The 22,963-nt window shown below is 43.7% G+C and overlaps 2 long non-coding RNA genes across 2 annotated transcripts in view; one reads left to right on the top strand and one right to left on the bottom strand.

The window, feature by feature from the left end:
* Positions 1 to 1,716: 1,716 nt before the first annotated feature.
* On the bottom strand, positions 1,717 to 17,058 carry LOC143268288 (uncharacterized). Its single transcript, XR_013044025.1, has 3 exons — positions 16,849 to 17,058; positions 3,012 to 3,192; positions 1,717 to 1,986 (listed from the first exon to the last, which is right to left on the bottom strand). It is a non-coding gene; the product is annotated as an uncharacterized LOC143268288 (long non-coding RNA).
* LOC143268287 (uncharacterized) overlaps positions 9,959 to 22,963 on the top strand; it is a 32,138-nt gene continuing 19,133 nt past the window's right edge. Inside the window, exon 1 of the long non-coding RNA XR_013044024.1 lies at positions 9,959 to 10,247. This is a non-coding gene — a long non-coding RNA (uncharacterized LOC143268287). The remainder of the gene's footprint in view (positions 10,248 to 22,963) is intronic.

The raw sequence follows: 22,963 nt of genomic DNA, 5'->3' as shown, positions 1-22,963 counted from the left end.
TCTCTCCAGGACCTCGGCTGTAATTTTGATGGTGTGGCTGGATGACTGGATTTCTGTAAGGAGTATTGCCATCCAATAACACCAGTCTCTTGGTTGTCAAGTATGAGGTGTCTTTCCACTCATCTTCATCTTTAATTTCTGCCAACAATGTCTATAGCTTTCAGAGTGCCAAGTGTTAGTTGTTGTATGATATTTTGTTTGTGTTCTGACAAATAAAGCTTGCCTGGAGATCAGAGGGTGGAGCTAGTCACTAGTTACCCATAGAGGCCAGGTGGTGGCGGCTCTCACCTTTAATCCTAGCAGTTAGGAGGCTCATGCCTTTAATCCCAGTATAATCAAGAGGTGGAGACAGGATCTCAGCCCCCTTTCAGTCTGAGGATCTGGAGAGGTAAGAAGTCACTAGTGGCTGCTCCTTTGCTTCTCTGATCTTTCAGGTTATTACCCCAACGATATTTGACTCCTGGTTTTTATTGATAAGACTAATTAGATTCACACTTCAGTTAGTCATTAAGGAAGCAGACACTTTTGTTAGAGGTGTGAAACCCTCCTTTCTGTAAGTTGCCTTGGTCAGGGTATTTTATCACAGCTATAGAAAAGTAACTGAGATACCAGGTGTGGGGACACACCTATAACCTCAACGCTTGGGAGGCAAATGCAGGTGGGGGAGCTACCATTACTGTACCTTCAGAGTTGTTTTTAAACTAAAACTCCCTGGAGAAACAGAGGCAGAATCAGCAGAATCACTGAGTTGCTTAGAATCATTGTTTCAGGTGACATACATAGGCTTGACTTTCTACGTATAACCAGAAATGTGTGTGTGTGTGTGTGTGTGTGTGTGTGTGTGTGTGTGTGTGTGTGTGTGTGTCTCAGTCAGTGTTCTACTGCTGTGAAGAGACACTATGACCAAGGCAACTCCTATAAAAGGAAGCATTTAATTGGGGCCTGGCTTACAGTTTCAGAGGTTTAGTCCATATTGTTATGGCACAAAGCATGACGACATACAGCAAGCCATGGTGCTAGAGGGGTGCCTGAGAGTTCTACATCTGGATCTGAAGGCAATTGAAACCTCAGTGCGCACCCCAGTGACACACTTCCTCCAACAAGGCCACACTTCCTAATCTCTCTCAAATAGTGCCATTCCCTGGTGACCAAACATCCAAATATATGACCTGTGGAGCCAGTCTCATTCCAGCCACCACAGTTGTTCGCCGCCATCCCGTCTCTCCTTTTAAACATGATCTAAAATGCTGTGAGCAAGCTCAGAAATGTGCTCACCATCCTTTCCTTGTGAACTTATAGACTGTGACCTTGAATCGAACATGCTCAGGAATGTATACCTCCAAGTGAGCAGTGGCCCAGTACTCTCCTTCCTGAGGGTCGTATCCCTCTTGTTTCATTATTTAAGTTTTAGGTCTCTTGCTTGCTGCGGCGTTTGAGTGACAATGGCCCCCATAGGAAGACGTGTGTCGTTGAGGGCAGGCTTTGAGGATTCAGAAGACTGAATTCCCGGTGTGTTTTCTCTGCTTCCTGTTTGTGCACTACGATATGAGCTCTTAGCTACTGCTTCAGTGACATGCCTGTCTGCTAGCTGCTCTGCTCCATGCCTCCACCATGATGGGGATGGGCTTCTATCCCTATTGAACTGTAACCCCCTCCCCTAAACTCTCCTTTCTGTAAGTTGCCTTAGCCATGATTTTGTTGTTGTTGTGGTTGTTTGTTTGTTTTGTTTTTCAAGACAGGGTTTCTCTGTGTAGCTTTGGTGCCTTTCCTGGAACTCACTCTGTAGCCCAGGCTGGCCTCAAACTCACAGAGATCTGCCTGCCTAGTCATGGTGTTTTATCACAGCTATAGAAAAGTAACTGAGACACCAGGTGTGGGGACAAACCTATAACCTCAACACTTGGGAGGTAAATGCCGGAAGATTAGTAGTTCAGCATCATTTCTTCGATACATAGCAAATTCTGGGCAGCCTGGTCTGTAAGAAACCTAAAAAAAAAAAAAAAAAAAAAAAATTCAAAAAGCTTTATACCTCTTCTGTTAAATTCATACCAATGCATTTTATTCATTTATTTAAAAAATATTTTTATGTATATGAGTGTTTTGCCTGCCTGCTTGTATATATGTATGGGTGTATGTATGTATGCATGTATGTGTGTATGTATGTATGCATGTGCACCACCTGTGTGCCTGATGTCTGAAGATGCCAGAAGAAGCATCAGATCCCCTGGAAATGGAGTTACAGACAGTGTGAGCTGCCATGTGGTGCCAAGAATCAAACCCAGACCCTCTGGCAGAGCAGTGGGTGCATCTGTCTCCTGAGCCACACCTCTGCTCCTTATTTCCAGTGCTGTCTCTTGGGCCCTTCTGCTCCTTTGTTGTGTGGAGAAGCCCTTCCCTGCACAGAGTCCTGCCTCACACAGGTATTTCCGTCACTTGAGAGTCCAGGCTTCGTGGGTTAATTCCCAGCTGTCTCATGACTCATCACCCAGACAACTCTCATAGTGAATGTCTCTCTGCATTCTGCTCCAACAGGGCTGAGTAAGTTAAATCTACCCCTCATAGTGAATTTCTCTCTGCACTCTGCTCCAACAGGGCTGAGTGAGTTAAATCTACCCCCTCATAGTGAATGTCTCTCTGCACTCTGCTCCAACAGGGCTGAGTGAGTTAAATCTACCCCCTCATAGTGAATGTCTCTCTGCACTCTGCTCCAACAGGGCTGAGTGAGTTAAATCTACCCCCTCATAGTGAATGTCTCTCTGCACTCTGCTCCAACAGGGCTGAGCGAGTTAAATCTACCCCCTCATAGTGAATGTCTCTCGGCACTCTGCTCCAACAGGGCTGGAGGAGTTAAATCTACCCCCTCATAGTGAATGTCTCTCTATGCTCTGCTTCAACAGGGCTAAACGAATTAAATTTATCCTTTCCAAGGGCTTATTATTTTAGAAAATGCTTTTTTTAACTTCTGCTTTTTAGCTCAAATGCAATTAACAGGAAAACAAAATGTGTCTCACCATGCTCTCCTCAAATCTATGTTAAATAACCTTATTTAAGGAGAACGAAGCAGGAATGGTTCCCCAGCCGCTCTCCTTGGGAAGAATTCTCTTCCTTGGGCTATTTCTGTAAGTCCTTTCGGCAACATGATTTTCAGCCGCAGCATATGTGAACTTCACATTGTTTCTTTCTTGGGAATAACTAGAAAAAGCACAGAGCAGAGTTCAGAAATAGAGAAGAAAGATGTCACAGAGGGAGAACAGTGGGTCCAGCATGGTGGTCCACGCTTGTGGTCCAAGTGCCGGGGAGATGGAGGCAGCAGATCAGGAGGTCAAGGTCATCCTCTGCTACAGGGGGAGTCTGTAGAGGAGAGAGAGAAAGAGAGAGGTGAGAGGAGAGAGAGAAAGGTGTTTTGAGCAGCACTACCCTGGCTGAGGAGATTAGCAGAGGGGCCCTGGCACCCATTAGGGCGTGGCTGGCTGTGGCTACATCAGTGAGCTCAGGGAAGAATACAGGTGGGCTCCAAAATGAAAAAAAAATACAGAATAAAAATGAATATATGTATTTTGTAATAGATATAGGGATACGCCTCTTGCGGGGTGCAGGTCCCCATGGCCATGCACAGTGCCAAGTGTGCTGTTCTTGGCTACTGGGAGTTGGATGTGGTGAGCACAGTACACACTCTAGACAGCCTCTCCTTCCATTTTTCTCCAGCGTACTCCTGGGCCTTTGGTTTTGAATTTATAGGGCAAGAATGTATTTGTCCTCTATCTTCTTTCCATATTTTGTGAGTCATTTTACCATAGCAAAATGAATATTCAAATGCATAATATCCACCATTACTAATTTAATATATAGTCAATATGTTCATTTGTAAATATACTACTTTATTAGGTGGGTATTTTTGTACAGAAGGATCATCCCACAGCAAAACCATCTAAGTCTTTTCTGAGAAATAAGAACATTGAGTGCTTACGGGTCCTCATGGATTCATTTATACTCAACTCCTGCCAGCTCCAATCTTCCCATAAAATACAACACAGGCTATTTTCTAAGTGCTCATCAGGGCGATGGTAGTGGTGGTGGTGGCAGCGGTGGTGGTGGTGGCGGCAGCGGTGGTGGTGGCAGCAGTGGCGGCAGCCATATGCCTTTAATCCCAGCATATGGGAGGCAGAGGCAGGCAGATCTCTGAGTCTGAGGCCAGCCCGGTCTACAGAGAGAGTTCCAGGATAGCCAGGGTTATGTAGAGAAACCCTGTCTTGAAAATCAAAATCTAAATGACCATATTTGGGAGTGGGGAGATGGCTCAGTGGGTTAAGAGCACTGGCTGCTCTTCCAGAGGACCTGGGTTCAACTCCCAGCACCCACATGGCAGCTCAAGACTGTCTGTAACTCCTGTTCCTGGGCTCTGATACCCTCGTACAGAAATACACGCAGGCAAACTGTCACAAAATGAGAATAATAAATTATTAAATGCCCACCAGTCATCCCTCATTGGTCAGAAGCTTTATGAAGCCTGAGGACCCAATGGTCTCACTCTCTGTCTCCAGCGCATGAAACATGACTTACGCTAGGTGCTCATCATAATGCGTCAAAATACTTTCTCATACAAATAAGTACATGCACCACAAGTAAGCCCATTAAATTTCCAGCTGAAGAACAAATTCTACAGCCTCGGAAACCCTTATCCACTTTTGGTAGGAGTATAAGCTAACGGAGCCACTATGGAAATCAGTTTGGAGGTTCATCAGAAAACTAAAAATAGAACTGACATCTGACCTAGCTAGACTCCTGCTAGGTGTTTACTGGAAGGAACCTAAGTCAGCATATAACAGACATCTGCACACCCATGTTAACTGCAGCTGTATTCACGGTAGTCAAGCTGATGAATCTGCTTAGGTAGGCACCATTAGGTGAACGGATAAAGAAAGTGTGTTATATGCACAGTGGCATTTTATTCAGCCACTAAGAGGAATGGAATTGTCCTTTTCAGGTACATGGATGGAATACAAGATCATCAGATTAAAAGAAATTAGTCAAACCAGGAAGACAGATATTGCATCATGGAATGTAGCATTAAAAAAAAAGATAAGTCAGAGGGGGGCAGTGTTCGGGAAGAGGAAGGGGACTGTTTCGGGGAGTATAGAAATGATAATGGGATGATGGGAATAAGATCAAGTTAATGACATATGTACATAAGAATGTCAATGTGAAACCCATATGACAAAAAATGCTACCCAGAAGCAGATATGTGCACAAAAACCCATGAGGAGACCCATGGCCATTAAATCTTAATGAACACATAAAGAAATCATAAATGCTTGGTGGACATGCCAACTACCTTGATCAGATTATTATACATTGTTCATGCACTGAATTATCATGCTGTATTCCACAGACATGGATAACTCTTATGCACCAATTTAAAATATTAGTAGGAAAAGTACTGGTTTTCTGTTGCACACTAGAGTGATTAAAGGTAAGAATATTGCACAATTTCAACAGAAGCTAGAAGAAAGCATCATGAATGTTTTTATCACGGAGAAATTATAAATGTTGCAGGAGATAGGAATTTTTAGCCTGATTTGAATGGTGCAGAATGTATACATGTATTAAGCATTCCATACTACTCTATAAATATGTACTTGCGTTCTGGGATTATCTCTTGAGTTCTGGGATTACTGGGGGCTGTCACACCTGCCTGGCTTTTACATGGATTCTGGGGATCCATGACAAGTGCTTTATCCACTGAGCCCTTTCCCAAGCCTCCTCTGAACTGATTTTTAAAAGACTAATAATTTGGTGACATTAAACTCTACATTTTATAAGCAGTCTCCTGAAACACGGTGTTTAAAGGCCAGTAGAAACTGGGAGAACGATTTGCGAACACTACCACAGAAAGAAATCTCTGGAATGGTGTGATTGCAACACCTGCCTATGGCAAGGAAACGCATCAGATACACATGCTGGTCAAAGCTCCTCACCTCACGACAGCTGGGAGATGGACAGAATTCAGCCAAGGGCACCAGGACTCCACTCAAAGGCACGTCCCTGTGCTTTGGGAAGGCAGGCTGGAAGACTTCTAACTAGTTCCTCCCTCCTAAAGATTCCTCTCCTCCCTCTCACTGCCACAGGGTAGGAACCAAGCTTCGAACACACAAACCTTTAGGGAACGCTCGATCAGACTTATCAGGACTTTCTTAGAAGGTGACTAAGTCCAGAACGTCAGGTTACATGCCGTATTTACTGAGGAAACTCGCTGTTGCTGCAGTCCCTAGTCCTTAAGGTGTCCCAGGATAGTAACTTCCTGCCCAGGAACCATTGTTATGGAAATAGAGGCACGGGGAGCCAAGACTGCTCTTTATTTTAAAAATATGTGTACGGACATTTATCTATTTTCAAAATTCAATTTTCTGTGATGACAGCGTCTCCCCATCCCTACCTCCGGGTATAGTGTGTGTTTGTACCTGGCAGGAACTGTACGGATAATAAAGAATGTAGCATAGGCCGGGCGTTGGTGGCGCACGCCTTTAATCCCAGCACTCGGGAGGCAGAGCCAGGCGGATCTCTGTGAGTTTGAGGCCAGCCTGGGCTACCAAGTGAGCTCCAGGAAAGGCACAAAGCTACACAGAGAAACCTTGTCTCGAAAAACCAAAAAAAAAAAAAAAAAAAGAATGTAGCATAATGAGGTAAGCACAAAGGATGCGCAATGACACATAGTTATGCATTAGGTTTAGCTTAAATAATACATCCTTTGTTGCCACACTTTCCCAATACTTCCTGAAAAGCTGAAGGATGCAGACTGCACGAACAATGGCACTGTAACATCGCTCCTGGCACTGTAACATCGCTCCGGGATGTTCTGAGGGATAGTAAATGCAACTAGCAAAATGGTGCGGTTGTTTTTGGGCTCTATATTTGCAAAATGCTTTCACACATAGCTCATTTGTTCCTTGCCGTGACTTTTTTTGATGCATAAATCTTGGCTCATATTTTACAGAAGAAAACTGAAGCGATGTGGCTGGAAGACAGCTCACGTCAGCACTGAGACCTTGTGCCATGCAAAGTCCATTTTGTATGGCATTTGTATCTAGAAATATCAGGAATTTAAAGAAATCGGCCAGTGGTTCTTCTCTGTGCCGGAAAAATGTGACTCGGGGACCAAACGTGGAGTTAAGTGGCACAAAGAAAAGGCAGGAACTCCCCCATAACGCAGAGCACCTGTCGACTGGGTGGTTACTGGTGAGAACTTCAATAACAAGACGTTTTCATACCGCTCATGTCTTTTTACCACGGGGAATATGCAGAACACTTCTTATTATCAGAAGTTCCTGGAGAAACGTTGTTTACTTCTTTCCAGCATAACATTTTTATTGATTATTTGGATTGATTATTTTCACATAATGCATCCCTTCTCATTCACTTCCCAGCCTTCTCAGATCCACTCCCTTCCCCTCCCCACTCCCCCCCCAAAAAAAAGAAAAGGAAAAAAAAAAGTCCAGTTTGTGTTATCCATACATTCACTGGAGCATGGTCAAACTTCCAGTGGCCAGCCCCTTAAAGAAAATTGAATCCGCCCCCACCCCCACCAGAAGCTATCAACCTTCTTGCCCAGAAGCCTCCTTGCCCTTTACAGTCAGCGGGAGCATGGATCGTGGACTTCCACGTGGTTTCTGATTCAGCACAGACCACAGATATTCACATGGTCTCCAACATCAGCACAGACCATGAACCTTGGCCGCAGCATGGACCATGGACATCCTTATGGCCCTCCGTGGCAGCACAGGCCCAGGGACATCAACAATTCAGGCAACAGCACAGACCACGGACATACATCCCCATGGCCTCCGATGGTAACATGGGCCACAGAATCCACACGCCGCCACCTCCTCCCAATAGAAACTTGATTCTAATGCTATACCATTAATCAAATAAAGTCCATGTTTGTTTCTGTTTCTGAATACATTTTTACAGGTGACCTGAAAATCCTACAAAGCATAAAAGCAGCATATAGATAGAATTCTGATGGCAGAAAAGTAACTGGATACATTTCTCCCCCTCAAAGTCATTGCTCAGTGACAACTATGTAGAACTATAGAAATCAGGACAGCTGTTGTCCAAGGTCTCACCCACCCTCCTCACACAGTGTGCATGATAGATATGAAGATGGAGAAGATTCACTCCTCCATGTTCATTCCAGTTAAATGATCTGATTGTTACGGTAGCAGCGGCAATTCACTGGAGTTGCCGATGGCGAGAGATGAGGCGGGAAACAACCTAAGCAAACCAGCCATCCTTCCAGGCTCAGCCTCAAGCTCTGAGCCAAGTTTCCACCTTTTCTCTAGGAAGACCTATGTGGTCAAATCTCAGCACCAGCAGAAGACCTGTGGTGCTTTGAATAAGAACGGCCCCCATAGGCTCATACAGTAGAATGTGTAGTTGCCAGGGTGTGGAACCATTTGAAAGGATTAGAAAGACTAGGAGGTGTGGCCTTGTTGGAAAAAGTTATGTCACTCAAGGCAGGCTTTGAGGTTTTAAAAGTCCATGCCAGGCCCAGTGTCTGTCTGTCTATCTTTCTGTCCGTGTGCCCCTCCCGCCCCCCCCCCACCCCAACCCTACCAGTAGGATGTAGCTCTTAGCTACTTCTCCAGCACCACACCTACCTGCTTCCATGCTCCATGACACCATGCTCTTGCCATCATGATAATGGACTAACCCCCCAAAACTGTAAGCAAGCCCCCAACTAATGCTTTCTTTCATAGGAGTTGCCCTGATCATAGCATCTCTTCACAGCTATAGAGCACTGACCAAGACAGGTTCCTAGAGCACACCTCTTTGTATGTTCTTATATTCTATGCAGAAAAGTCATGGTTGATACTCACACCTCTGTCACCCGGATACAGGCAAATGGAGTTTTAATACAGTCATTATATATTTGGGTTCAAGTTTTGGTCCTAAAGCCATTCCGTGGGTAGCCTAGGATGAAGACAGCATTGTAGCACTTCATTTTATAATGACAATGATCTTTGCTGCTGAGGGAGTCTGAAAGCCTTACCGGCAATTATCCAGTCTAGTTTTAAACACAGAGACAACAGATGACATCATTACATGATGAGGCGGTGAGATGACCTGGAGAGTACCTCCAGTCTGCCTTGCCGTGTGTGACCCGTGTGAGCTTGAGAGATTATATCTCCTCTCTGGGCCGCCGCTTTCTCATCAGTAAAATGGTGCCGTAAAGCCATCGACTCCAGTGGGGTTGTTACAGAGCTCAGTGTATCAAGCATGCAAATAATGTCCTTTCTCCTCTCACATATCAAAGCATCTTCATCAGGTGAACGACCTGAGGTGCGCTAACTTTATAAAGCAAAGGGCTTCATTAGCTCACAGTTCTGGAGGTTAAAAGGGCACGACTCTCCATCAGTTTGGCTCTAGTGAAGACCACAGAGCAACCCGGAAGTGGGGCAAGGTAGGGGCGGGAGGTCAGAAAGTGCTGTGTGGAAAGAAGAAATCAGACCATAAAAGTGGGAGCCAGTCAGTCCAGGGTCTACAGTCCTCTTGGAGGGCACATCCCAAATGACATGCACGCCTCCCATTGGGCTCCTTCCCTTAAAGGTGCCATCACTCCTGTATCACCAAACCGAGGACCTCCTGTGGTATTTAAAAAATGGCGGGAAGGAGTCACACCATACAACAGGTCCTACGTGGAGGTTTATTGAGGGGAGGGGAGAGAAGGGGGCAGGGACCGGTCCCTGGGGGCAAGAGCGAAGGAAGAGAAACAAAAAGAGACAGGAGGTGGGCAAAGGCCCGCCTTTTATAAGGAAATGTATCGAATGCACACAGAGGGTACTCTTAGTGGCTGCAGCTGAGGATTTATCCTATCAGGACCCTAAGGGCAGGCCAGTACAGATGCCTAAATGTTAACACGTCCCATAGAACCTCCAACAGCATTCAAACTGCCGAACTCCTTTCTGCATGTGAGCCTGTGTGTACGGGTGTGGACCTGTGCACACTACTGTGCCCTGCCTATTGGAGAGATGGAGCAGACCAGGAACAATTACACTTTACACGGGGTTTCCACATCACAAAGGCTTTCTTGACTTCACTGCCAATTTGCTGAACATTTGAAGTAGGATAATTCGGGGCTGGGGATACAGTGCAGTGCTGAAGCCCTTGCCCAGCCTACGTGTGTGATATGCTGGATCTGACTCCCAACATCGCCAGAAAACCTTCAGTAGATGGTCATGTGCTTCGGAAATGTAAGGGATTATTACAACATCACTTAAATTGGATTCAGGGTCTCAAACTTAATTCTTCTTTGAGCTGTTCAGAAATCATGGGGACATTATCAAAACATTAAGAATCTCAGAATGGCCTATTTTTTCTCATCTTCACACCCAGGACAGAAATCACATCGTTGTTTTGTGTTGTACACAATTGCTTTCTTGTTACCACGCAGGTGAGTATTTGTAACTGACACTGTATAGCCAGAAGGCTGGAAAGATACGTGGCATAATTTGTAGAACACATTTAAGTAAACAATCCTATGTGTTGTTTGGCGAATATTCAAAACCACAGAAGTTATCAAAAACATAAGGCAGCCCTCGTGAGGCACTGGCTCCTTTGGGGAGATGGGAAGATCAAATGTTGGGAGAGATTGAACTAGACTCAACTGTCTATTTCTTTTTTCTTTTCAATGAGAGATCAGAGGCAATTGGAACAATCTATTAGGATCAGTTCCCAATCAGCAGTCTCTTAATGAGTGCCGTATTTCCCTCTGTGTCTTTATAATTTAAACAGCTTTAATTGTTTAAAAAATGTAGACAGAGAACTACAGGCAAGCAAGGATGCTGCTATGGATGGGAGAGACAGTCTTTCCCGGGTATGAGCCCCCAACCGGCTGTCTAATACCGTGAAAAGGAGACCATGATTTTGAGAGGGAGCAAGGGATATGGGATGGGTGAGAAGGGGGAAAGGGAAGGAGTAAAATGATGTAATTTCTATTTTAAAACCTTTTTTTTTGAAGGGGGGCTGGGCATAGTGGCACAAGCCTTTAATCCTAGCACTTGGGGCAGAGACAGGTGGATCTCTGAGTTTGAAGCTAGTGTGGTCTACATCATGAGTTGCAGACTCTTCCTTTCCTCTCCCTGTTTAATCCTCTCATTCTGGTCTCCCCTGTGTCTCTCCATAACTACACACTCTATTTCTCCTTCCTTGGCAGATCCCCCCACCCCGACTAGTTCTTTATGCCTAACCACTGTGCCTGTACAGACGGTATCATGCCTATTGAACTTAAAAACTAACATCCATATATAAGAGAATATATACCATTCTTGTCTTTTGGGGTCTGGGTTATCTAACTTGGGGCAATTGTTTTTCTAGCTCAATCTATTTACCTGCAAATTCATGATTTCATTTTTTTTAAAGCAGCTGAACAATATTCTATTGTGTAAACATACAGCAACTTCCTTATCTATTCACCTGTTGTCCAGGCACCCACGTGGCTAGATTTTATGAGAAAACTATTTTTTTTCCCAGTTTGTGCCTCTGACAGTGACCATAGTGATGGGTGTGTGGCATGGGTTCAGATGTTTTTGCTGAATGGATGTGTCCTGTGGATGAAGATAAAGCTGTCAAGCCCAGGGCATCTGGACCAGCACACAGAATGAACATCACAGCTCTCGGAGTTCCTGTTGGCCTGGCTTCTGAGAGCTGACTCTGACTCTCAGACCTGCTGCTGGTACGGGAGCTGATGAGCAGCAGAAACCCCCAGACTGAAGGCCGTGAGCTGTGCTGCTCAGGATGGACCTACCCCGCCGTTGGCATAAAGGCTGTCAGATGTTAATGGCACAAGGACGCTGGCCATCTGCCGCTGGATCTTGAACAGCTGCCCGGCAAGGGGAGGTATGCCATGCCTCCATTGAGAGCCTGGAGGGGACACTTTGGGTCTAAGAAATGATGGGACCAAAGCCAGGCAGGAAGCAGCAGTGGGGATTTGCTTAATTAATGGAAATGACCGATGCTACTGCGCCTTCACTCTGCAGCTGGCTGTGTGCCAGACTTTTCATGGAGCAGGGCCACATCTTCAAGACAGCCTTCCAGAGAAGATTCCCTATGAATCCCAACTGATACCCGAGGAGCTGAAAGTCATTTTCCTAGAGACACAGTGTTAGCACACGGTGGGTCAAAGGCCTCTAGGCACTCTAACCTGTGTTATGGAAATAGGAGCATGCAGCCCCAAAGGTAAAGGATGGCTGAGCTGATTCCAAAACCAGGAAGGCTCATTCCAAACCCAGCTCTGTTTTGAACACTCCCCATTCCTTAGCTGTCTCACAGATATTTTGTTTACAAAATATCCGTGTTAATAAGCTTGTTCTCGTTAGCCTGCCATTTGTAATAGGGGTCTCTTTCAACTAATGGCTGACAAGGGTATGATTGGTCTAGCAGCATCATGTAACCCCACTGGGTGAGAGGATACCGCCTGCCATCCACCAGTTCCTCAGGGGCCTCACACCGGGCACTGTCCTGGGTCCCACCTTTCTCATTAGAACAGAGAATGCCACAGCTCGATTCTAAATCTCCCTCTCTCCCGCAAACATATCTGGTGAGGCTGTGTGGGGTGTTAGGGGGTGGATGCTCAGTTAGCAGCCCTGGAGCCTCTGGAGAGTTGAGATCAACAGCAGGTGCACGTCAGTATTTTCAACATCTAGCTCCAAAGTGACCAGAACCCTAAAGAACTAAATTCTGGCTAAGTTTGGAGATTTTAGCAGAGGGAGGAGAATGTCAACACTTGATAACTTCTAGGGAAAAAAAATGCCAGGAGAATGACCGACAGTCCACACACAGAGGGTCGGGGTGAAGGGTGTCAGGGAGACGCTCTTCCTGACAGACCAAGGACCCGCTGGTCACAAGGGCGGCTCTCACTCGTGAGCACAGAGGCGCCGTCTCTGTTGTCAACGCCCTAGTGGCCCCTGGACAGCACCTGTCTGGTGGGCGGCAGGGATGTGCCAGCTGCCCCGCCACCCTTGCTGGAGCAGAGGGGACAGTCTCCCCCAGCTCCTCCTCCTCCTCCTCCTCCTCCTCCTCCTCCTCCTCCTCCTTCTCCTCCCAACCCTCCCCTTCTCCCAACCCTCCCAGCTCTGGGCGACAAATGAGCGGTCGATTTAATTTCACTACACTCGGAGAGTCCACACCAGATGGAAGGCCACAGAAAGCAGGAGTGCCTTTGGCAGGGAAGAAGGGGGGGGTGGGGGAAGGGGGGGCTGTCACCATAACAACTGGAAAAGCACTGCGATGGTCTATTTTGGTGCTGCCACTAATTACTATGAATGTTTCATGCGACCCCGTGATCAGCCATCCCCAAAGCAGCCGGTACCGGCAGATGGCTTGCTTGTCGCTCTGTGAAGTTACCCAAAGCCACAGTTGTGTTTGGTTGTTTCGTTCTTTTCTTAAAAAAACAGCGACAGAGTTAATAGTGTTTTGTTTTACATTTCACTGTTAGAACTCAGATGCCTCTAGACCGCCTCCAAACAAACACCACTTTGGGAAATACCAGGCAGGCCCAGTAGAATGAACTAATTTTTGTGTCCAAACATAGAAATACAAAGCCACACAGGCACTTAAGAGGAGCAACGCTTGACAGGGTCTCTCTCACGACACCTCTGACAAGCAGATCAGTGTGAGGTTATTTGGGGAAACTTGGCTTTCCCTATTTATATATTGAAAGTTTAATTCAGTAAGATTCGTTGCAGAAAAGGTTAAGGTCGACACGAAGCCAGCTTTCAAAATGACACAGGGTTGAACTTGTATAGTAAAGCTCTGGGCCACAGACGGGGACCGAGTTCCGACAAGCAGGACAACTCAATCTATTTTTTTTTAAAATCTATTTATGCTAACTGTGTTGCTGCTTAACCAAAGCTATATCATAAGTAAAACAATTATCTGAAAAAAAAATCCATGTCAGGAAAACAATGGGAAGCAAGAACATTATAGTGAGAAGACCAGAAATAAACACTGGGGCCAGAGAGCGGGACAGAGGGCGAGCCTTACCAAGTTAACACGAAAAAGACAAGCTGGCAAGGAGGAAGACTGGAACGATCCCACTCAACACCAAGCGAAGGAAAATGGGCCCCCGGCAGGGGCACAGAGGCATTCCAGAGTGTCTGAAGGGGACCCACAGGTCATTATACGACTAAGACATACTCTTGGGTAGAGATTTAATATGTTAATGAGACAGGGACACATAAAGTATGCATAATTACATGTCACAGATTACTTTGAAGAGCTTGTATGGTGCATATGCATCAAAAAAGCCCACGTGATGCAGATGCTCCCCAAAGCCTATGTTATATGACTTAAGAGCCCCCACTCCATGTACAGTGGAATTTTGTACAGTGGGGTTATTTGAGCCACTGACCTCTCTGCTCCAGCTACTCCCTCCCTCAGTGTTCCTTCCCTTAAGAAACTCTTTGTTCTGCAGCAGCTATGTGTCTGGTCAAACCTTTGCTCCTGGACACAAGACCCTGGAACTCCTCTGGAGATGCTCTGTGCATCCCCATATGAGCTGATACCAATAGGTCTTCACACTTGGTGGATAAAAAACACGTCAACCTAGACGGGTGGTGGTGGCACACGCCTTTGATCCCAGCACTCAGGAGGCAGAGGCAGGTGGATCTCAGTGAATTCGAGGCCAGCCTGGTCTACAGAGCAAGTTCCAGGACAGCTAGGGCTACACAGAGAAACCCTGTCTTGAAAAACAAAACCACAAACAAACAAACACCCATATTACCCTATGGGATATTCGTTTCTTTCTGTGCACAGCAGAGCTGAGAGGAGGCACAGCTTTCCCTGAAGCTGGGTCCTGGGGCATCGTAGCAGGCTCAGGCCAGCCTGCATCTGGAACTGGCAACAGCAGCAGCGGGGATTTAGATACATCTCCAGGCTGCGAGGAGTAGTGGTCAGAGGAGTTTTTTTGTCCTTTAGATGCCTCCACACAGCTAAAGCCAGACCCTTGACTCTGACACACAGAAAAGGATTTCTGGATAAGCAAGTATAAGGTTGCTTCTAAGTTTTTTAGCAGATTTTAAAATGGGATTAATAGAAACAGAGGTACTCAGGAAGGAAGGAAGACACACCTGAGATTATGAATGTGGGTTTCTCAAAGACAAAATTGTGATGGAGGGTTTGTTTTTTGTTTTTATTTTCATTTTTCTTTGTTTTTTACAATAACCGCATGTACTGGTTTTGGTGGCTTCTGAAGCTACCCCTCAAAGGATCACTAAGGAACTTGAATAGATCATAGGGTTGTTCTTATGGATTGAATATGATTATAGTTGTCAGGTAAAACACTAGGTAGCAAGGATTGCCAAGGTTTTATGATGTTCTTACCATCTTGTTTTTGAGATTGCCAGAAAATGTCTGGAAAGGGAGTGAGGCCATAGAGAAGATCACTGTACGAAACAAATTGCTATGGTCCATTTTCAGGACTCGAGGTGTGCTTTGAGTTCATCAGAGTTACAGATAAGCAAGAGGCGCCCCTCTGTCCCTCAGCTGGCAGCTGGTGCCCACTTAAGTTACAGGTAGTCTGCTCCGTGACTGAGCCCACAATCAGAACAGGGGGCAGACTCAAGGCCTGAATTATTAACTAGCTAAGGCTTTATGTTTTAAATGAATGAGATGGGGAGTTGGGAGAGGGACAAACCCCAGCCCGTATATCAAGTTGGGTCACAGTTCACTACATATGGGGAGACTTTTAGGCCAAATTTCAACATGGCCTGGGGCAGCTCAATTAGGCCAAACTAAATTCAATTTAACAGAAACACATAGAATTTGATGAAAATAATGCATACTAGAAGGCAGTGAGGTAGACTGCTGGCTGGCTGGTACGAAGGAACAAAGGTAACACTCTTCCTCATCCATCATACAAGTTTTAGCTGTCACTCACCACAAAAGGCAGAGTCACAAGAGGGAAGACGTAACAAGTTATTTACAAAGCTCTGATTGACAGGGGAGACTTAAGCTGTGAAGACAAAAGTACCCAGAGAAAAGTGTGTGTTTTTCTTAAGTTCCTGTTTGGAACTTGGCACCTGGAAACATCAAAGTTGTTTGTACTCATGAATTACCATGTGATGTCATAATACATGGATACATTGTATGGTGTTTAAATCAAATTATATATAATTTGCTTATATCCTCAAGCATTTATTATTTCTTTATGGTTAAAAAAATTGAAATCATGGGATGAGTGAAATGTTTGCCTTGTAATCACGAGGAATCTGAGTTCAAATCCCCAGAACCCCTATTTAAAAAAGTGCTTGGTGCAATGTTGTGTATTTGGTTATTTTTTTCTCTTTTGGGGGGCCCGCCACCCAGCTCACAAATAAATCCACACAGATGCTTGTTCTTAATTATAAATGCCTGGCCTTAGCTTGGCTTGTTGCTATCCAGATTTTCTTAACTTTAAATTATCCCCATCTACCTTTTGCCTCTGAGCTTTTATCTTTATCTTAACTTCTGTAAATCTTACTTTCACTCTTACTCAGTGGCTGGCTGTGTAGCTGGGTGGCTGACCCCTGGCATCCTTCTCTCCTTGTTCTCTGGCTCTTCTTTTCCTCCCAGATTTCTCCTTCTATTTATTCTCGCTGCCTGCCAGTCCCGCCTATCCTTTCTCCTGCCTTGCCTTTGGCCGTTCAGCTCTTTATTAGACCATGTGTTTTAGACAGGCACATTAACACAGCCTCACAGAGTTAAACAAATGCAACATTTAAAATAATGCAACACATCTTTACATCATCAAACAAATGTTCCACAGCACAAGCAAATGTAACACATCTTAAAATAATATTCTACAGTGGTGCATACCTGTAATCCAGGGGAGTCAGAGACACGCATATCCCTGGAATCTTGAGGACAAGTTCAAGCTATCTGGTGGTGTTCCAGGCCAATGAGAGACCCTGTCTCAAACAAAAGATGAATGACCTCTAAGGACCATCACTAGTCAAAACAAGAGGTTGTCTTTGGACCTCTACATGTATGTATTTGTACACACACACACACACACACACACACACACACACACACACGGATGGGGGATGTGTGAGCATGCACATGCGTGCACACACACATACTCAAAATCATTTCTTCTAGCTAAAATGTTTATTTTCATGTTCAGAGTCAATAAGGAGTAGACAGTCATTTAAAAGTGTGATTGGAAGAAAAGGGGCTTTGACCGTAGGTGAACAAAGCAAGACCTGGTTATTCAAAATTGGCCTTGGCTTCTCTGGCCCTTCATTTATTCTAACACAGGACAGAGCACCTGCCACTTGCAGCCTTCATAACCTGCTTTCAGGGAAGGGAGATCAGAGAATTCTTGTTTCCTGCGTTGACACAGAACAGTGATGTAGGGGTGGGGTCGAGGTCATTTTCAGAAGAGGGTGTTAGATCCCCTGGAACTTGAGTTAAAGGTGCTCATGAGCCACCGTGTGGGTGCTGTGGATCGAACCCAGGTCCTCTGGAGGAGCAGCCAGTGCTCTTAACCACTGAGCCATCTCTGCAGCCCCCTCATCTCACTCTTGAATTTAATCCTATTCCAAAACAAACCAAACAAGAAACAGCCTGAGAGCAGGGACCTGAACAGCTACTTGCACATCCGTGTTCCTTACAGCAATAGTCACACAACCGGCCCCACCGACTTCAAGTTTGTGTGCATAAAATGGATAGAAACGGGAACTGGGCTTTTAAATAGCCAGAATTTGAAAAGGTGAAATCTATTTTTAAACCCACAGCACAAGGTCTTGACTCCGTGGAGATGCCCTATAAATGTCTGATGAGGGAACATGTGCGTGCAACTACCCAGGATTCTGAGTCCTGTTCAAATGTCACCTCCTTGGAGACATTGTCCTCTCTCAGCCTGCCTCTTTGTGCTCTGGTGTATGACTGCGCTTGACTGAGCAGAGTGTGCATTATGAGAACAGCCCTGTGCATGGGGTAGATTTCCTATCCTTGCTCTGCCATAAGCCATGCGCCTTTGGACAAGGTACTTAGCCTTCTGAGCTCCCTGATTTGAAAGGCAGAACAACACAGGCTGTGAGCACAGAGCCACCATGATGCTATTATCATGGCTGTGACAATCATGAGCTGTATCCAAAGAGCACAGAGCCACCATGAGGCTATGGCCGTGGCAACCCCATCTCCCTCCTACTAGTGAATGCTTTGGAGAAGGATTCCTTCCCTCCCCCCAGGACAAACAGCTCCTCTTCCATGGAAGAGGGCCAGTGAATGAATGAATGAATGAATGAGCAAATGAGTGAATAAATAGACATTTAATCACTTATTTCCAGAGGGCCCTCCAAAAGAGGACATTACAGTGTGGGTCCATCACCCGTGGTACCAGCCATGGGTGCTCAAAGCAAATACTTTTTTTGACACCAATGTGTAACCAGAACTTTCTCTGGTCCTGCCTTGCCCAGCAGTCTGGATGAATCTCTCCTATCTGCAGTCCCATAGCCACTTATAAAATAATTACTCAGAGCCTTATATTAATTACAAACTGTATGGTCTATGGCTTCAGCTTCTTGCTACCTAGCTCTTTCATCTTAAATTAACCCATTCCTATTAATCTATGTTGCCACATGGCCGTGGCCTTAACCGATCTACTGACATCTTTTGCTCCTTTGTCGGAGGGCTCGTATCTTTTCACTCTGCCTTTCTCTCTCCTGTCTCTCTCCTTGGATTTCCCACCTGCCTCTAAGCTGCCTTGCCACAGCCAAAGCGGCTTATTTATTAACTAATGGGAACAACATATATTCATAGCATACAGAAAGACCATCCCCAGCACCAATGCCCTTCCCAGTCAGACCTTAATGTAGATGTAACCAATCGTCTTTTTAAAATAAGAAACACAGAGCCAATGTAAAAAAGAAAGCCGAGAGGTCAGAGCTCAGAGATAAAATCTTACCTCCTGCAGTGCTCCTAGCTTCCCCGAGAGAGGGAGGTACTTCCTGTGTCCCTGTTTAAATAATCTTTCTGTTCTGCCTTCTCATTGGTTGTAAACCCAACCACATGACTGCCTCATCACTGCCTCTAAGTACCGCCCTCCAGGTCTTAAAGGCGTATGTCTCCAATACTGGCTGTATCCATGAACACACAGAAATCTACCTAGCTCTTCTAACCACCACGCTCTTACTATGGCTCTAATAGCTCTGACCCCAGGGCAACTTTATTTATTAACATAAAATTAAAATAACATTTCAGTACAAATAAAATATCACCACATTTCCCCTTTTCTATTTTAATAAAAAGAAAAAAGGCAAAAGGTTATAACTAACAAAAGAAAAACTATATACAAAAGTACAATAACTATATACAATATATACAAGTAACAAATACCTAAACGATGTCTAGTCCATTTGTATTTGACAAATCAGAGAAAATAATTCCCTTATCTATCCTATTTTAGTAAGTCCAAAATGTATCTAATTCACTTTCTATCCTAATTAATCTTCAACTATAACTAACTAATCTTCAACTCCCTCAGAGACCCAAGAAGGAAATAATATTAGCTAACAAAAATAAAAACAGGAAGTGCACAAAAGCAGCTTCCAAAAATTTTGTGAGTTGACAGAAACAGCCAGCTGCCTGGACAGTCACCTGAGGTTTCTCCACAGTGTTGGGGCATCATCTTCAGCCTATAGGCTTATCGTATCTGACAGACTCATTTGTGAAGTAGGTTGTACACAAGGTCAACAGTTCAACCTCACACTGGGTGAGAGCAGTCCATGTACCAGAAACACCTGAATTCCACTAGTGTCATGTCATGATTCAGGATTTTAAATTCTGGAAATTGTTGATGGTTTTTGAATTCAGCTGTCCATTCTTCTTGGCTGTGTATATATGGCTTCATCTAAGCATGCCCTTCTCCACATCCCTCTATTAAATGCCAGTCTACTATTGAGAGGCGTGAGCTTTCAGTTGCTGTTCCATTGCACAACAGAAGCCATCGGCCCACTGCCTGTTCAGCTGCCTTCGAAGAAAAGGACACTGTACCTTTTCCAGATTGTGAAGGCGACTTCAGGGATGGTGCCATATTGTCCTGGCCTCAGAAGATGCCTTTTGATAAAGCCATAACCACACTTGTTTTGGCAGGAATCGGTAGTCCTTTGTTTCGTGTTCTGTCTGTCCATTTTTTCTGTTGATTTGAGGATACTTTGTTGTCCAGTGGCTAACTTTTGCCACAATGAAAACTAACTCCATATGCAGTTTCTTCAATGCCCATATTTTCTCTGAAGTAGATTGGTACTGCCAGGAGCCGACATGTCTCAAAAAAGAAAAATTTTCTAAGTTATTAAAACATTTTAAATGCCATATTCTGTAGATCTCTGAAGGGTTTGAAGATGACCTGTCTAAAATACATCTGCTCAATTTTTAAAACATATCTAATATGACTACAATTTCTATTGTAATGTCTAACTACTAACTTTCATTTCTTTATATCCTAATAGTTGGTAATAATGTATTTAAAACTAGTAATTGTCTTTTTCTTTTCTTTCTTTCTTTTTTTTTTTAAACAAGAACCTTAAATCTAATGTCCTTTGCTTAGCCTTTTTCCTAACCCTTGACAACAACTTGTAACCAAACCCCCTAAACAATGAAAATTATCCCAGACCCAAAACCCATTAAAAGAACCAAAAAAAAAAACCACCCGCCCCACACCACCTCTTTGGGAATGTGGGCATCATTCTTAAAATTGCTTCCTGCTGGGTATGGGCGAAGTTATCTTTATCCTGAAAGAAAAATTTAGGTTAATTGTCAAATTCTAGGAAAGGTAACTATATCCTTCATTATTATCCAGTCTGTGTATAATGCCAAAGTTCAGGGTTTATCTCAAGTCCTTATTCAAGTAGTCTTTGAGACTGGATCATCTCAGCTAGTCATCTCAAAATTGCTCTGAACACCTTGTAGTTCAAAGCTGATCTGTAGATGATGTTTGTCAGTTCAGTGATATTATTATTGTCCACGTGGAATTGTTGTTGTTGTTGTTGTGGTGGTGGTGGGGCCCCATCTTCTTTCCGGAGACTTCAGTTGATGTTAGGCCTGGCCGTGATTTCCTGCAGAAAACTGATAAGAGACTCGAACACAAAGACATATATATGCAGCTAACTGAAGCCTTTTTTCTAGAATTAGTTAGTACTCTATATGACCATTCATATCTTAACAAAGTTTAAAATGTATATATATATTAATCTTGTAAATTTTGATATAAAATTTATACTTTAAGAAAAGTTTAAAGAATCAGAATAGAATCAAAGAGTTGAGATTAGTAATAAAATAGTCCCTTAATTAATTTGGCTTTTGTCCTGTCCCATAGCAGAAAATGGCTCTTTCTGGCATGATACAGGGAGTTTGCATTTTCCTTTTAACAACATGCTTGAGTTTAAAGAAGGAGAGAGCCATTCTCCAACTCCAAAGTCAGCTTTAAATTTTAATTGAACTGGGACTATTAGAAAACCAATAGTGTTAAATCTTTAGAGAAAAGCAGAAACAAACATTTAAGAAGACATAAAATTTTTTAGATAATATATACCCATATGCCATATACTCCCATATACTCTGTTTCCTGGGATAGATGATTTGTCCCTTTTCTTCAGTTGTCTCATTTGTCTTGTGTCCTTCAGATTCCTTAACCTTCATTCTCCTAAAAGACAAAAACAAAAACCTTCCCCCAAGACTAATTTTGGGGATGTTCCTTTTTGGCAAGTTATTATCTGATTAAATGAAAAGACATGTGTTACAGGTACAAGTTAGTTTAAATTGGATGTTCATGCTGATTGATGAACTATCACCTCCTCTAATTAAGAGGTTTTTCTTGTTCAAATCAAACCTTTATCAATTTTGATGGTATCCACAGCTTATCTTCTCCTGTAGAAACAAAAGCAAAACCTCGTCCCCAACGTAATACATACCCTGGCTTCCATTCTGAGGTCAGCACATCCTTAAAGTATATAGGCTGATTTAATTCTGTAGTTTTTTCTATTACCCAATGTCTCTCTGCAGCTGTTGTTCCTTTCTCATTGGCATTCAGAAAATTCAAAGTTAATAGAGCATTATGCAGTCTATTTCTGGGGGTTTTTGTTACTCTTTTCTGTTTATTTAGCATATCCTTTAGAGTTCTGTTTGACCTTTCTATAACTGCTTGACCTGTAGGATTATGTGGTATACCTGTAATATGCTTTATATTGTAATAAGCAAAAAACTGTTTCATTTTAACAGAGACATATGATGGAGCATTGTCAGTTTTGATTTGTGCAGGTATACCCATAATGGCCATAACTTCTAGCAAATGAGTGATTACAGAATCAGCTTTTTCAGAACTCAGAGCAGTTGCCCATTGAAATCCTGAATAAGTATCGATAGTGTGGTGTACATATTTCAGTTTTCCAAATTCTGCAAAGTGAAACACATCCATCTGCCAGATTTCATTTCTCTGAGTACCCTTTGGGTTACATTCTGCTGGTAAAGGCGTTTGATTATAGAAGGAACAAGTAGGACATTTCTTTACTATTTCTTTGGCTTGTTGCCAGGTTATGGAAAAATCCTTTTTTAAACGTTTACTATTGACATGATGTTTTTTTATGAAATTCTGAGGCCTCCAGCACATTTCCTATCAATAATTTATCAATCTCATCATTGCCTTGTGCTAGAGGGCCTGGCAGACCAGTATGAGATCGGATGTGAGTTATATATAAAGGATGACTCCTTTTCCTGATTGTATCTTGTAATTGAATAAATAGTGAAGTTAATTCTGAAGCATCAGGGATAAATTCTGCAGTCTCAATATGTAATACCACTCTTTCAGCATACTGAGAGTCAGTTACTATGTTGAGAGGTTCTGAAAAATCCATTAATACCAACAGAATAGCATACAATTCTGATTTTTGCACTGAATTATAAGGACTTTGTACCACTTTACTTAAATTTT

The sequence above is a fragment of the Peromyscus maniculatus genome, chromosome 13, assembly GCF_049852395.1.
Source record: "Peromyscus maniculatus bairdii isolate BWxNUB_F1_BW_parent chromosome 13, HU_Pman_BW_mat_3.1, whole genome shotgun sequence".
NCBI classification, from domain to species: Eukaryota; Metazoa; Chordata; class Mammalia; order Rodentia; family Cricetidae; genus Peromyscus; species Peromyscus maniculatus.
Note: the sequence above shows the minus strand (reverse complement) of the source record. Positions and strands in the feature narration are given on the sequence as shown.